Raw genomic sequence first — 16,912 nt, forward strand, 5'->3', positions numbered from 1 at the left:
TCCCATTGGCAATTCTCTGCCTTACTCATTCCTTACTTCCTGGCAAATGTGAAGCCATTAGTAGAAGTTAATACTAACCTTCAGGAGACTTTTGTTTTGTTCTCAGATTACAGGTTAACAGCCAACAATGATTTATTTGTGTTCACTCAATTCTATTTTCTTACATTCCCAGCTTTGCTTTGTACTCAGCTTTTTCCTCTGCCTTCATTTACACTAAAGTACTGGGTGTCACAAACTTAAACTTCAGTGGTCTCCCAACCTCCAGTCTCTGTAATTTTCAAATCATCTCATACTTGCTAGCCCATGAAATAAAAGTCAAACTTTTCAGCCTGGAATCCAGTTGTCTCCTCAGTCTTATCCCAGCCTACTTCTCCAACACTGTCTCCAGGGTAGAACTTATCCTGCCCAGCCAAAGGCAGGATGGTGAGCCTGGAAGTCAAAACAGAGCAATGAATCCTAGAGCTTGCGAAAGTTACTTAATCTGAGTTTTGATGTCCTCACCTTTTTAAAAAGGTATGAGGGCATCTACTTTGAGAGGCTCTTGAGAAAGTATGTGTCTGTGAGGATTATGTCTGACTACAAGTAACAATTAGTAGTTTACACATAAGGAATTTATTTGTTTTATGCAATCAGCACAAGGGAAGGCAGTCTAGCCTGGTACGATGTCTCAACAATGTCATCAAGACCAAAATCCCTCCAGATTCCAGTTTTCCCACTTTTAATACATGGTTTCACCTTTGTTGTTATAGTTAGTTGCTGCCTCTCCAGGTATTTCACCTAGGTTCCCAAAGCAAGAAGCAGAAAGGAGCCAAAAGCTGTTGGGACATACCAGCCAAGTGTGTCCTCCTCGCTTAATTTTCGGGAAAGCCCCCACCCAACAACATCCACTTACATTACTGTAAGACCTGAGTCTCATGGCCACTCTAGGCTATAAAGGAGTCTAGAAAAAGTGAGATGGACATATTCCCATGTCACGCAAAACTGGGGTTCTTTTAGTTAGAAAAGACAGAATTAAAGTTGAATAGCAAATCAGCAATGTCTACCCCAATATTAAATTAGGTATTTTATATAAAGTGTTAAGTACAGTAACTTCACATACAGTTAACTGTTCAGTAAAAATTAAACATTACTGATATAATTCTGATTCTGATTATTGTTGTTGTTGTTATTCACTTATCTTACCCTCTGGCCAAATGGAATGACTATATCTAGATGTGTTCCTTACCTATTATATCCACTGATCTTTCTGTATCTCCAACACTAGCACTGCACTAAAGTCCAGGAGTATGCCATTTAATCCAAGAAGTCTTTCCTGACACCTACCCCTAACAAGAGGTCCTATCGTGGCAGGACTCACATCAGATAAAAACTCCTATGTTCATCACTCCATTGAGCATCACTCCCTTGGAACATGATAGGTTCAAATAAATAGTGCCTTGATAATTTAAGTAATTTATATGCATACTTACACCTGCTTTTACAATCAGTCTTCTAGAATCAAACATGGTATATGTCTGAAATGCAAAAGTTAAACACTAGGTTCATACATCATAAAGCTGGAGGAGGGAAGATGGGAATAAAGACTTCATTCCCCAAGAAAGAGAAGAAAAAAAGTATAAAATTCTCTAATAATGCCATACATTTTGCAAACTGTGGGAATTCAGATTATAGTTTATCCAATATTTCCTCCCTACAATGAGCAGAGTCTACTTTTACCCGTGATGTTGGGCTTCTCCATGTAACTTGCTATGTCCAAAAAACATTGTTGGTAGGAATGATATTTGCTTGTGCAGTATGGCTTGGCTCTTGAATCCAGTGATCTACTATGAGAAAAGCATGCCCCATGTAGCTGCTCTCCCTTCAGCCTGGGTCCCAGAACACCCAGAACCCAGCCTGAAGACTACAGCAGAGCCACCCCAAGGAGTCCAGCCTCAATCAGCCAAATCCCATTCAACCTAAAAACTGATAAGTGTGAGAATAAATATACCTGTTGCTGTAAATCACTGAGTTTTGTTAGCAGTTCTGACATATTCATTCATTTTGTTCCTCTTATTTACATAAGAAGGAGCAAGCTGAAGAATCTCTGCCTTTGTTACACCCAATGATTTCTATCTTTGGATTGACTGCTTTAAATTTATGAGACCGATATTATCATTCATATCAGTGTTTTGTTTTGTTTTGTTTTGCTTTCCATTTATTCTGCTGGCTTTTGAAAATAAAAAAAAAATCACAATAAAGTATCAAAAAATAATATAAACCATGCTAAAATTAAACTGTTGGCTAGCAAGTAGGTCTCTACTATGACAGCCAAAATGTTAACTTCTTAGCTAATAAAAGGGGTTAAAAAGGATGTACCAGTAAAACAAACCAAAAAGAAAGTAGATTGTACAAAGTCATCCTCACTAAAGTCAAAGACTTGTTGAGGTGAAGCTGTGGACTTCAACACCATTCCTCTAAACACAATTTTAAGGATATCTGTCTTAGCAAACCATAACCACTGAATTTTACCAGTAGGAAGACACTGACAAGGCTTAAGTCTTGTGACTTTTCCAACATAATAAAACAATATGGTTATAATATTTTAATAGAGTAATTTTAAAGGTAATTATATTTAATCACTAATGAAAACAGTCTCTTCATAAGTAAAAGAGAAAATAAAATTCTAATGCCTTTGCCAAAAAGAAAAGAAGAAGAACAACAACAACAACAAGAACAAGAAGAACAAGAAGCAGTTGAATGGTGTTAAGAGCATGTATTCCTATTAAAAATTCCAACTGGAGGCCCTGGCCGGTTGGCTCAGCGGTAGAGCGTCGGCCTAGCGTGCGGAGGACCCGGGTTCGATTCCCGGCCAGGGCACATAGGAGAAGCGCCCATTTGCTTCTCCACCCCTCCGCCGCGCCTTCCTCTCTGTCTCTCTCTTCCCCTCCCGCAGCCAAGGCTCCATTGGAGCAAAGATGGCCCGGGCGCTGGGGATGGCTCTGTGGCCTCTGCCCCAGGCGCTAGAGTGGCTCTGGTCGCAACATGGCGACGCCCAGGATGGGAAGAGCGTCGCCCCCTGGTGGGCGTGCCGGGTGGATCCCGGTCGGGCGCATGCAGGAGTCTGTCTGACTGTCTCTCCCTGTTTCCAGCTTCAGAAAAATGCAAAAAAAAAAAAAAAAAAAGTAAAAAAAAAAAAAAAAATTCCAACTGGAAATTTAAGGTATCAAGAAAAATGGAAGTGTGTGCATTTTGTTTTGTTTTACCTTCTTTTTAAGTCATTATCATTGAGTTGGGAACCAAATTTCCATTGGTCCAAAGCTGACCTAAGTTCACAAAGCTGACCTAAGTCACAAAGTTACTAAATTTGCCTACTAGGGGAATTGACAGCTTTCTAAGTAGCAAGCCAAATAGGACAGTACAAAGACCATGAACATTGCAGTGGACTCAGAACAGGCTATATGTATTCTGGAAGAGCCCACACTTCAAACTGGATGTATGCAGATCGCATAACCAAATTTGAATTCAAGGCCATGGCCAAGGTCATAGTATCTGGATCAGAGAAACCTGAGGTCAAGTTCTCATTCTCTCACTAAGTTGCAGCACGATACTTAATTCCTTTAGTTTCTTCTATGTATAATTTGGGGATAATAATAGCACCTACCTCATAAAGACTGCCAGATCTTAAAAAGATAATTCATGTAAGTACTTAGCAAATTACTTAATAAAATGACAACAGTAATAATAATAATACTACCTGGACAAACCTTGTTCCTACATGAAGACCATCCTAATTGGTATACTCTGGTTCATAAAATGTTCATGAAATGCTGAATGCACAGTTTTGTATTCATATCCAGGTACATACAGCTTCTGAGATGACAGCTCTCTAGATCAACCAGTAATTTTTCTACTGAATTCAGGAAAAAGGATATTGAAAAATAAGTTTTTCACTAACAGAAAATTGAGAAGGATCTGGTCCTCCTGCCCACAATCCAACCACCTATGAAAGTCTTGATGCTGAAAGCCATGTTTCCATCACTATCCACACACCATTCCTCCAAACTATGTAATGCCTTTATAAAAGCACAGAAGCAGACCGACAAGATGGCTCACCTTAGAAGCAAACTCACCTCAAAAGCAAACCCTCTACCCTCTAGAAAAGCTCTAGCTTGACCCCACTGCCACCTCCAAACTGACATTCAAACTGGAAGTGAAGACGGCAGCCCTCACTTCCAGAAGTTGAGTTACACTGTCAAAAACTAAAAGAATCTTTTCTATTCGTGGTAATCTTAATAAAGCTTGCTTGTCTGCTTCAAAAATATCTTATAAATTCATCCAACAGAGCCAAGAGCCAAATACTGTATACTGAGAAGCAATGTGACTTTACAAGGACAAGAGTGACCAAAGGAGACAAAGTGCCACACCCTTTTTCAGAGAGCTCAACAGTAAATGGTGTCTCTTATAAAGGAGCCTCAATTCTAGAGAGATAGGTGGAAAATTCTAACCCCCATCACACTTCCCCCACCCTCATTTCATTCTTTACACAGATCCATTTCATCTTCATTTCTAAATCAATGACCTGAGCATCCCCAACTACTACAACTAATAGGGGGAGGGAGGATGGAAGAGACAAACACAAGTCAAACATACTTGCTTCTAAGCCCATCTTGGAAGAGTTTTCTTCCCGCTTGTTCGCCTCTCACAGCTGGAGCCACATACCTGGTGGAAACTAATGGTTAAGCGAAACCACTGATTTCAAAAAGCCAACCAGGAAACTAACCCTGACAAGTGGGAGCTGCCCTCCTCTCCCGAGCATTGATTGGCTCTTGGGGTTCCACCGGTCCGTGTTCTGCCCGCATAAATGGCAGGTGTGGCTGTCAATCACACAGTGAACTGACAATTCACCGCTCCGGGAGTAAATTGCCTTTCATCTAGCAAAGGCAGGTGGCCGCCTAAAATCGATCCTCTCGTACATAGCAGACCCTCCTTCCCTGGCAAAGAGAACAGAGACCCTTAACTACAAAATAAAGAAGGCAGGGCCGATCATAGAGTTTACGAGCGCTGTTATATTTCCCACATTAAAGCAGTCCTTAATCTTCACTGTCCTAAGATGATCTTTCAAAGGCTTGGACGGTAATAAAAATAAAATAAAAAGTCACAACCTTCTAAGTACCTCTTTTCTTTTATAATTCGGAGATGGTGAGGGGGAAGGAAGAAATGTCGCTCAGTGTAATGTCACATCCTATTCGTTTTCATACACCACCACCCACTCCCCTGCCCCAATTAATCCAGCTTATTTCCACTGACACGGATTTTTTTTTTTTTTAACACACTCCCCTCAGAACCCATCGAGGCAGCCTGGGACCCCACCCCCGGGCTGGAGCTCCACCTTTCTCCACTTTGTTCTGCTTGAGGTTTCCCGAGACCTTTGCCCCCGCTAACACCCCACCCCTCGAAGCAAGAGGGGGAAAGCCAGGAGAAAGAGGGGGAGCCGGAGAGAAGAAAGGCGATGGCAGTGAGGGTGCCTGCCAGAGAGGGACTGCGGGAGGTGGCCCGGGCGGCCGGGACGAGCGAAAGGTACCCGCGCGCCGGGGGTAGCCGTGCACTTGTTCCAATCTGGGGGTTTCTACAGTAAGGCAAATCCGCCTTTAGGCCGCCCCATCCTTTCCCCCGCCCCGGAAAGCCCCGGTGGAGGCGGATGGATCACCTCTCGGCTCCCCGATAACGCATTGCAGCGCCCCACGAGTGAGGGGCACCCGGCACTAGAGATGCCGGGGCACGGGCGCCCCAAGGGAGCCTAGCGCCCAGCGGCCCCGGCCCGGGCGTCGACGTCTCACCTTTCCGATGCTCGCCCCGGGGCCGTCCCACATGGATTTTTACAACCTCACGTCGCCTTGGCCCCGGGCGGCCAGGAGGAGCCGGAGCCGGAGCCGGCGCCGGAGCGCAAGCGAGCAGCAGCGGGAGGAGGAGGAGGAGCCGGGCTGGGAGGGAGGGAAGAAGGGAAGGCGCCGCTCCGAGGGCCGGGGCCCGGCGCGGGGCCGGGCGGGGCTGACGGCCGAGGGGGCGGCACCCGCCGCAGTCCCGAGACGCGCGCTCGCGCGGCGCTGCCGAAGGGACGCTCCGCCGGGCCCCCCGCCCGGCCGCTCGGCGCGCTCGCTCGCTCGCTCGCTCGCCGCGGCCCTGACTCACATTCCCAGCATTCCCGAGGAGCCGCTGGGGGGGCCGGGGCTGGGACGTGGACGCCTCCGCGGGGGGCAGCAGAGAGCGCCAGGCCCGGGCGTGGTGCGAACAGCGAGGGTCTTCCAAGCGCCTTCGCCCTGGAGGCCACCGTCTCGAAGCACCTGGTCCCGGTCCTCTGTCCCGGACGGCCCTTCCCGGGCACCCCACCCCAAGAGCTGCCAGGCACTCCCAGACTAACCAGGTAGCATTGGCGACAGGCGCAGGGATGGCACTTGGTGGAGGGGATACAACTATCTTTCAATTTAAGCTTTAGAGTTGGGGTCCAGTTTCCCAATTTCTGCCACCCTCCCGTTAGCTTAATCTTCTTTTGGAAGGTGAAGGGATTTCATACGATTTTTACTTTCTTGTTCCCCCAAGGAAAGGAGAGGATGGAAGATGAAGGAAGGGAGCAAGAAAAAAAAGCATCCCTATCGTTGGCATCATTCATCATTCATCCAGCGCCTCCTCTGTGCCTTGAAACATGTGTGTCCTCCCACTTAAGGTAGAAAAGAGTCTCTGAATTCATTCACACACATGCACACACTTACTTAAAGGTGAAGTGCAGGAGGAGTTGGACAAGTTTTTCATTGGAAAAAGCTTCCAGCCAACAAGTCTGGAACCCCAGCTGCTACCATTTCATATTAGTCAGGGGTTTCAAAATGTCATAGGTATCTCCTGATTTGGTCTCTCTCACTGAGAATCCATTTGCAGAATGAGAGCAGTAATTGCCTTCCGTTCCTGATGAGTCTACTTCCAGCAATTTCAGTGGCCAGATTGAAACATCTCCTACTGGGAAACTCAGACAAATGAAGCAGATTTAGCCATGGGATGTCTGGGTGAGCAAAGGTATGGAATCAGCACAGTGACTAGGGATGACTCCTCTTTCCTTCCTTGATAGGAATTCAAATATTAAATGAAGTGGATGCTGAGAGAAGAGGATGCCTTCTTGTTCTTGCCCATTTCTGGTATTTGAGATTTTTCACAGATTCTTGGTCCCCACAGGTCACTTTGCTCTCACCCTCTTCTTTCTCTCAGTCACCAAGAAATTGGCACTTATTCTGTTGACCTGGATGCTCCCCAAGCAAAACCAAGCTACACCTGTTGTCTTTAGTTTCCCATGTACATTCTTGACAGTGGTGGCTGAAGAGGCTTGTTATACATTATAAAAGCCTTGTTGAGAGTCCTTTGAGAAGTCCTAAAACCCCTTATCTGTTGAAATGTGGCCAATGTTTATTGAGTACCTCCTATGTGCAGAACTTAATTTTCTCAACTACTCTTACAAAACTCTATAATGTTTACTACCTTTCAGAAAAAAAAAAATCTGATAATATACCCAGCTGAAATGTATTAAAATCTATGCCTAAGGTTCACTATTCTTGGTCACCCATTCTCTTAACCTTTGACCCATGGGTTAAAAACAGGAACTCTTGTATTTCATGGTAACAATTTCTTGTGTATATGCTTATTCCTCCAAAAACCAAATCTATGGTTTTCAAGAGACTTTTTTTTCACATTGGATTCTTGAAAAAGTTAAGACCAATCATTTGAAATAGAAAGCAATTTTATGTAGTAGAACAAGGATTAGAAATTTTAGTAATATTGTCATCTTTACCATCTCTAGGACTTAGTTTTCTCATTTGAAAAATTAAAAAACTGAACTAAAGGATCTTAAGATCCCTTCCAGAGCCAACATTCTCTAATTTTATGTTTTAGTGTGTGTGTATACACATAGAGAGCTAAAAATGCTTACAGGTAGTCAACACAGGATCTCACCCCTGAGGACAGAATTTTTTTTTTCTTTTTTTTTTTATTTTTCTGAAGCTGAAAACGGGGAGGCAGTCAGACAGACTCCCGCATGCGCCCGACCGGGATCCAACCGGCATGCCCACAGGGGGCGATGCTCTGCCCATCTGGGGTGTCGCTCTGTCACCACCAGAGCCAGTCTAGCACCTAGGGCAGAGGCCAAGGAGCCATCCCCAGCTCCCGGGCCATCTTTTGCTCCAATGGAGCCTCCGCTGCGGGAGGGGAAGAGAGAGACAGAGAGGAAGGAGAGGGGGAGAGGTGGAGAAGCAGATGGGCGCCTCTCCTGTGTGCCCTGGCCGGGAATCGAACCCGGGACTTCCACACGCCAGGCCGACGCTCTACCAGTGAGCCAACCGGCCAGGGCCGAGGACAGACATTTTTTAAACATATTTATATTATATTTTATAAAACCTATTATATGGCTCCAGGTTTTTTGTTGGTTTTTGTTTTGTTTTGTTTCACTTTGTTTTTCACATCCTTCTCCATCATGGCACTCCCTTCTCCAGCAATCACAGGAAGCGCATCTTCATGACAGATTTTTTTTTTTCTCACATTCATTCATTGACTCAACAAATACTTACTGAGCACCTACTCTGAGCTAGTCCTGTAGGTTCAGAGCCCTTGCCCTTGAGGACTGTACAGAGCAATAAGGGAAAGAGACAAGAAAACAAGCTATTTCAATACCTCTTATAAAGGAACAAAGATCTGGGAACTGTAGGAGCAAACAGGAAGGACAGCCATCCTTTTCCTGATCAGAAAATGCTTCCCAAGGAAATGTCATCAAATTTGCTTGCCACATCCAACTTTTCTGCCCTACCCTGTGTTCAGCCCAAAGCAGCAAGCCTCCTACATGCTATGTGAACCCAGACATAGGAAGGTTACTGTTTAGTAGACACCTGCCCCTGAGTAAGCTGTCACAGGCTCTTTCCACAGTATTTGAGATGGGACCATGAGAATGAGTCACCAGTTGGTACTGAATAGTGAGTTTGTAGACTGTGATAGCCCAGATCAATACTATGGCATCCAAAACCATGATGCCAAAGTCATCAAAGAATGAGCTCTAAGACTTTTGCCAAGGAAACTGGTCTGCAGAAAGGAGAAAAGACAGCCATGTAGATAGAAACTGAGATTCCCAAAGGTCTAAAAGACTTGGATAGCTGTTTATTTAGTATCCTCAAGGTGGGTATCTAACTGGTGGGCATCTCAAACTTGATTTGTCCTACAGGACTCTGGGTTTTTACGTACCAAGTCTCTTCTCCCAAGGAAGTCCATCAAATTAATGACAAGATGATGGAGGGAGCCTGACCTGTGGTGGCGCAGTGGATAAAGTGTCGACCTGGAAATGCTGAGGTCGCCGGTTCGAAACCCTGGGCTTGCCTGGTCAAGGCACATATGGGAGTTGATGCTTCCAGCTCCTCCCCCCTTCTCTCTCTCTGTCTCTCTCTCCTCTCTAAAAATAAATAAATAAAAAACATTAAAAAAGATGATGGAGGGAGACTTGACGTGAGGTATTGAACACACAATGCAATACACAGATGATGTAGAATTGTGCACCTGAAACTTGTATAATTTTATTAACCAATGTTTGTGGAAATTTTTAAAGTTTTTTTTAACATTTCCTTTTAAATTATTTAGCTGATTCATTTCATTCACTGTGGCTATGATTTGTCCATAATCATTAACCCTTTGAGTAGTGCAAACGTTCATGTACGTCCTCATGCCTCTTGACCATCCAGAGTGCGATCAATTTATTTTAAAATGTGTAAGGCAACATTAAAAAAAAGGCAAATGTATGTTCTTCTTGTTTTTATAAATTGGTTATCAAACAAACATGATTTTAAGTTAATAAAACTGGAACTGGACCTAATTTTATTTTTTGAAAAAAAGAAAAACACTCCCAGGGTCAGCGAGCATGAAAAAAACTCACTACTCAAAGTGTTAAGCATACTCCAGACTAATTGTGAGAAGAGAAGAAAATTCAACCTATAATTATTTTTAAATGGAATTTGAAATATGAAAAACCTTAAGATTATGCTTTATAAATATTTACAATTAAACACTTATTAATTCCCTACCTATAGTTTTCTGTCATTCTGTAATCTCAAGAAATGCAAGTCTCTTTTGTAATAATGTTGATTAAATGTTCATATGACCTAAAATTACATCCATTTCTTTAGTTCCTTGGTATCCAATAACTTTCCATTTCCATGTCTCTGGCCATTTATGAAGTCTGGTCACTCTTGCTGTCCTTGGCTTCCATGAAAGTCTCCTGTGTCCTTCCAATAAATACATACCTTTCTTTTTTCTGCCTTGGGTAGCTTGGCCAAGTTTCTCTTCCTTGCAGCCATAAGTACTTCCTGAATTGGAAAGCCAACTTCTTTATACTTAGACAAAACTCTTCTCCCTAATCTACTAGAATCCAATGTCTGAATCTGGCCCAGTACCAGATTCCCAAAGGGAAAAATACCTGGGGGAAAGCTTCATAAGTAGATACTGTTGCAGTCATTAGGGATTCCTTACGCTGCTCCCGGATAGATGTGGCAGATGGCCATGTTGAACCCTGAGCCTGGGCTGTGTCTATGTGGTATTTTCCATGAGCTGCTGCCCATCCCAAAGGCCTCCTCTTCCTTCCAGTTCTCTCACCTGGCTATTTAAAGGTAATTCATTTTTATCATATTTTAAATTATGCTAAAAGCTGTAAAATGAAAAAGAACTGCCTGACCAGGCGGTGGCGCAATGGATAGAGCATCAGACTGGGATGCAGAGGACCTGGGTTCGAGATCCCGAGGTCGCCAGCTTGAGTGCGGGCTCATCTGGTTTGAGGAAAAGCCCACCAGCTTGAACCTAAGGTCGCTGGCTCCAGCAAGGGGTTACTCGGTCTGCTGAAGGCCCGCGGTCAAGGCACATATGAGAAAGCAATCAATGAACAACTAAGGTGTTGCAATGCGCAATGAAAAAAAACTAATGATTGATGCTTCTCATCTCTCTCCATTCCTGTCTGTCTGTCCCTGTCTATCCCTCTCTCTGACTCACTCTCTGTCTCTGAAATAAATAAATAAATAAATAAATAAATAGCTTGAAAAAAAAATTAAAAAGAACTTTTTACCATGTCCATTTTTCAAGAACAACTTCAAGGTGGAAAAGGCCTTTTGGAAGCCCTCATGGAGAGGAATAACTACAAATTCAGGTATAAAATCTTCAAAATTCTGCAGGCTCACATACTCTTTTGTCCTTATCCAACCCTGGCTCCCTTAGACTTGTGCTTTTTGCTACTAAAGCAATTACATTTAAATACCAAGTTTTCCTTCTAAAATGCATTACAGAGTTAAGCTATTCTAGAAACCCATGAAAAGCCCTTACCTTGAATCTGTCTGTATTTCCATTTATGAAGATGCTGAAAGGACCTAGCAAAACTTTTAAGTGAGCTAATAAAAGAGAAAAATAACAATATTAGGAAGAAGGTATTAAAACAAAGCAAAACCAACCTCTTTTCAGCTTTCCTCTGTAGTGGCAAAAGTTTGGCACTTAATAGTTATGTGTTCAGACAGTTTCCTTATCTAAAAAATAACGGTAGTTCATAGGTTCTTCTTAATGTGCTTTGATAAAGATAAAATAAAACTATGCAGGCAAAATCTTCAGATCACTCAAGGAATCGTGGCTTCTTGTGCCTAAAATGCTGATCATGTTAAGGAAAAGAGTAAAATTTACATGTAACATTGTCCAGAGTTGTAAATAAAACTAATGAAACTACATGCTGAATGACCAGGACCAGGGTGAAGCCAGTGAGACACTCATCTTGGGTGCAAAATTTAAGAAGGAACCAAAATCTCAATAATCAAGGTAAATCATATCTTAATATAATATTTTTGAAAAACAAATCAGCAAACTACAGCCCATGGGCTGGCTGCTTGTTTTTGTAAAGAAAGGTTTAGTGGCATTTCTGAGGAACAGAGGAAACAAATGGAAAAGAGCTGGAGCTTCAACAGGGACTCCACACTTTGAGGTTCCAAACAGGAATTCCTTACACTAGGGCTGCTTACTAACAGCCAACGTCCTGGGGTGGCACTGGAAGCTTCTGAGGATGCCTGCTTTCATCTTCTATCTTTACAGTCTGAAGTCTGTCTGGGCAGGAGAAAAACACCTGCCCGTAGAGTAGGCTCCTGTTGTGAGAGAAAGGGTAACTAGCCACCCAGAAATGTTTCATGGGACCAAAATAGACTTGTTTATCCAGCTTAACCAAGGACCCAAGGTCTGTAAAATACCAACTATAGGCTACATATTTGAAAAATGACTGAGATAAATGTCTACTCTCTTCGGTACTCCATAAATACAAGCCATTTTTAATAATAGGAGAATCGTTCATGTAACTTGAAGAGTGGAACCTGCAGTTGTAGTAGAGAGATATAAGTGATGGGTCCATTAATCAGCCTTCCTCGGGACAGGGCCCCGTGCTAGATAAAGGCAGACTGGGGCAAGCAAAAGCAGGAGAAGGTGCTGGTTTCCTTCCAAGTTCGGAAATATATCCTACCACCTGCAAAAGTGGCTCAGACTACTGAAGCTTCCACCAAGAAATTCTTAGAGACAGTACAAAGCTTCATAATTTTTTTAAATGCATATTTTATTGGTTTTTAGAAGAAAAAGGGAGAGAGCAGGAGAGAGACATAACATCTGTTTCTGTATGTGCCCTGACCAGGGATCAAACCGGCAACCTCTGCCCTTAGGATGATGCTCTGATAGAGCTATTCAACCAGAGCCAAAGCTTCAAACATATGTTCCCAAAAATTCATCCATTTCTTGAAGCAGGCTTTGGATCACGTCTGAGAAACAAGAGGTTTTTTCCCTGAACCATAGCCTTAACTATACAGTAAAATGGAAAGAAATTAACTTGCTTGGAGAAGAGTAATGAGAGAAAACAAGTTATTTTAAATGATAAAAATGTATCAAATTGGCAACAACTTTAGAGTGATTATTCCTGGGTTTGATTAATAAGATACATTATCAACTGAACAAAGAGCCTACTGGTATAGGATATTCTTTACTTAACCTTTTAATAAAAATCTTTAAAAATATATTATTTTTAGCTTACAAAAATAAGAAGAGTCAGTTGTAAAATAAAATTCAAACATTTTAGAAAAAAGTGAAAATGTACCCTCAGAGACAACCAACCACTTTCAACAGCCTAGTGTCTATGTTCCCTTGGATATTTGAATGTATATTTTAACAAAAACAAGGCCCAGTTGTGGTTGTCTTTCAGTATACCTTATCTTCTCCTTCTAGCTTCAGACCTTGCTCTTCTGGCTTCAGAAGGTGTCACGTCGCCTTTTCTCCCTGGCCACAGTGATAGCTCCAAGGGCTAGACACACGACTGCAGCCAGGCCAATCAGAATCCTTTCCTGGAGTTTTTCAACCGGAGCTCTAAGACTGTAATAACAGAGTGGTGGCATCCATGGCTCCACTCTGATGGACAAGCTGAAAGCACTGAGAAGCAGAGATAAGAGTCCGAGAATCATAGCCCAGAGAACATTCCGGTCCCTGACTCCCTTCTGAGAACGAAGACGGTCCAGTCATTCCCACAGCTGTTTTGTCGCAGCTCTGCCTTCCGTTCTCTGAGCTGCTGCTCCAGCATCCTGCAGTGCATGTGGCTGCGCTAGATCCACAGTAAGATTTCTTCTTCACTGAAGCCATTCCTCATGGTTGTCTGCCTCTGGCAGCCAAGAAAGTCCTAATATACATCCTTTTCTGCTATTTGAATTTTATTCAGCTAAAAGTGTGTACATGGCAGACAATTTCCACGCTAGTGCACATATCCCTCTTCCTTTTCAGTGGCTAAATAATAGTCCATTGTGAACATGAATGTTTCTAACCTTTTTCTAGAGCCAGGAACACAAGGAAATTTTAAAAGGGATAAACACAGGAAATTATATGCAGATTGAAGAGCTGCAGCCACACAGGACTACTGATAATAGTTATGTAAATGAAGCCAATGCTGATGAAGTTTAAGTAGCACTTAATCCCCAACCACCCATGCAGTACTCATCACACCTGCCTTAGGGAAAGTAATTTGTGGCATATATTATCACTTCTGCTAGATGACTAAAGACTATACCTGTTGTATACCAGTTTCTCCACCAGATCTAGTAGTAGTAAACTTGAGCTCATACATTCATTCAAAGGGTTTGTAAACCTCTGCTTGTTAAAGGAAGATTTTAAACAAAGTTGAGAGCAACTCAGCTTTGCATTAGTTTGCATCAATTGTTAAGTTCTGAAACCATAAGTACTGTTACAACTGAGTTTGAAATCTGATACGCAGTGTTTCTACCATGCAGTTTCCAAGACATGGAGCAACTATAAAGAGTTGTGCTTGGGCTTCGTGGTCACACAATAATGGAATCAAGTCCCAGTCCCTCCATTTATGAGCTGCATGGTCTTGGGCAATTTACTTAATCCTTCTAAGTGTACTTATCTCATAGATTATATGAGAGAATTAAAATAAGAAATTGCACGAAAGCTTCCTATGACTGTGCTGGTCCCACAGTAAATGCTCCATAAATGGAGGCTAATTAATATCATCTTCATGATATACAGTAAATTCATTAGTCAGGGCTGTATGCTGTTTCCACTTTACAAGTTTTTCAACTACCAGTGTGACTTTCAAAAACTGTTCATTCTAAAGTTTCAGAACACATGTAAAAAGCTGGGTGCCAAGGCACACTTGAAAGCAAAACAGTTCTAAAATAAAAGGGAATGCATGACTTTTAGATGTTGAACTCCTTAAGAGCAAAATTATACTGTGAGTGAAGATCACAATTCATTCTTTTGTGACCTTGTTCCAAAATCAAGTTTACTGGAGCATGATGCATGTCAGCTGTTGTTTAGAGTGGCATATGCCCTTCTCAGGACATATGGAACATACACTCCATGTCCAGATGCTTTTCTAGCAGGTGTTTTAGGATGAAGGAAGAAGAGTCCTATGTTTGACTGCAACATCCACAGTGCTCAGACTTGCCTTGCATTATGAAAAAGTAGGAAAAGGGTAATTTCCTAGAGCCTTAAGGCAAATAGTTTGTGAAACAGAATTCAAGGGCCTTTGAGGCCTCAGGAATTCAGACAGATATTCAAAGAAAATCTATAAGGGGAAATATTTCAATTTTCCTTGCCATTTCTGCTGCTTAACACCCTCTTCTCCCACCACTCCACCCAGTTAACTTCTCTTTAGCTTTATCCTCAACTTAGATGGCATTTCCTCCAGAAGCTGTCCCTGAGCCCTCTGTTAGGTGCCTGTACAGTCAAATCTCATTGCCTCCTGCACTTCTCTTTTGTGGCCCTTCTCAGCACTGTAAGGAGGTAACAGTCTGAGTCATGGTCTCAGTGCTTGCCACTCACCTGTATGCTTGAGTTCTATCAGGAATAAAACCACTTCTATTATGTTGACCCCACTGTCAGGTTCACTGTCATGAAATAATAAGTATCTATTGAAATATTGAGGCAAAAAACTTTTATTCCATGAATTTCAACATAATGAATGGAAACTCTAAGAATAGCTACTTTGCTAATAATAAGCTTTCTTAATGAGGATCAGAAGAATATCTTTAATCCATGTAACTGAAAACAGAAGTCATTTGATGTCACATCATCTATAGTCTATGAAATCAGTTGGTTATTGGGTTCAGGAAAGAAAGGGATAATTATAACAATTAGCACTAATTGGACGTATAACTGGCTAGATCCAAAAAGGATTGAAGGAGGCTAAGCAAAAGTGAGGTTTACCTCCCTCACAGCCACACTTAAAAGTGAGGGTTCTGGTGATGTGATGCTCACCTTCTCAACGCACACGAAATATTAGGTTTTAATGCAATGTTAAATAGAAGAATATTCTGATACAGCTTCTCCTTCCCAGAGCCAGCTAAGCCTCTCCTTGGATCTTCACTATGAGAGAGCACTCACTTATACCCAAGGCAGTCCATTCTATTTTCAAATGGCTCAAAGGGATAGGTAATTTCTTCCCAAGACATGAAGACTAACGTATGTCTGACTCTAATTTGACTCGTCAAAACCAGAATGAATGGATGTGTGAATAAGTTAATATTAACTAATTCTGAAACCAAAATGAGGCTTACTACTTTAAAACATAACAAACTTCTAAGTTTCTTCATTCTGTGTGTAAATTGTGAACAAGCATGTGTAAATGTGTGTGTGTGCAGATATATCTGTGTAAGTTAATTATGTCATGTTTTGCCACATCAACATATGACAGTGGTTCATAAGATTCTAGAGTTATCCACTGTAGTTATTTTTATAACCCTTTTTGTCAATCCTCAAAGCCATTAAAAATTAAAACACTTAAACTTAAATACAGACTAAACCTATAGATCATTTCTAATATAAGGCAAAAGATGGAAAAGAGATCAATGTTTTGTCTTTTTCATCAAAGCCTAACACCCTTCTTCTTTGAGCAAGGAAATACATCATATGGAGTAATTCTTTAATTGCTTCTAATTAGAATAAATGTCCAATGTGTCCTAGGTCTCCAGGAACATGACTAACACTTGCCTCACCTTGAAATGACTGCAGATGAAGTGTGGGTGGAGGTGTAAAATGATGGGTATCTCCTCAACACCACCTCCTTCTCTAACATCACAGCTATAATCAGGCACCCACTAATATCCGTGGCCATGGAGGCTTTTTCCAACAAGTGTGTGAGAATATTAGAGAAGCTCAGATATTGAGTCATTCTTGAAACAGATTTTGGGAACAAGTAGCTTAGTATTTAGGAGACTGTGGCTTTTGAGACAAAGCGATCCCCAAGTTCCACGCAGGTTCTGCCTCTAAGTCAGCCAGGTGACCCTGGGCACCTTACTTAATCACTCAGTAGAAAGAGGATAACCCTCTTATGGTCGTTATGAGAATTCTA

At 42.1% G+C, this 16,912-nt stretch overlaps 1 protein-coding gene and 1 long non-coding RNA gene across 4 annotated transcripts in view; one reads left to right on the top strand and one right to left on the bottom strand.

Moving 5' to 3' along the window:
- Nucleotides 1-5,928, bottom strand: part of ERC2 (ELKS/RAB6-interacting/CAST family member 2) — a 1,144,388-nt gene extending 1,138,460 nt beyond the window's left edge. For all 3 annotated transcript variants that reach the window (XM_066245244.1, XM_066245243.1, XM_066245245.1), the window contains exon 1: nucleotides 5,817-5,928. The gene's annotated coding sequence lies outside the window, so the exon portion shown is untranslated. The remainder of the gene's footprint in view (nucleotides 1-5,816) is intronic.
- LOC136314401 (uncharacterized) lies at nucleotides 5,445-7,418 on the top strand. Its single transcript, XR_010727310.1, has 3 exons — nucleotides 5,445-5,556; nucleotides 6,577-6,700; nucleotides 7,097-7,418. It is a non-coding gene; the product is annotated as an uncharacterized lncRNA (long non-coding RNA).
- The last annotated feature ends 9,494 nt before the right edge of the window (nucleotides 7,419-16,912 follow it).

The sequence above is a fragment of the Saccopteryx bilineata genome, chromosome 10 (assembly GCF_036850765.1).
Source record: "Saccopteryx bilineata isolate mSacBil1 chromosome 10, mSacBil1_pri_phased_curated, whole genome shotgun sequence".
NCBI classification, from domain to species: Eukaryota; Metazoa; Chordata; class Mammalia; order Chiroptera; family Emballonuridae; genus Saccopteryx; species Saccopteryx bilineata.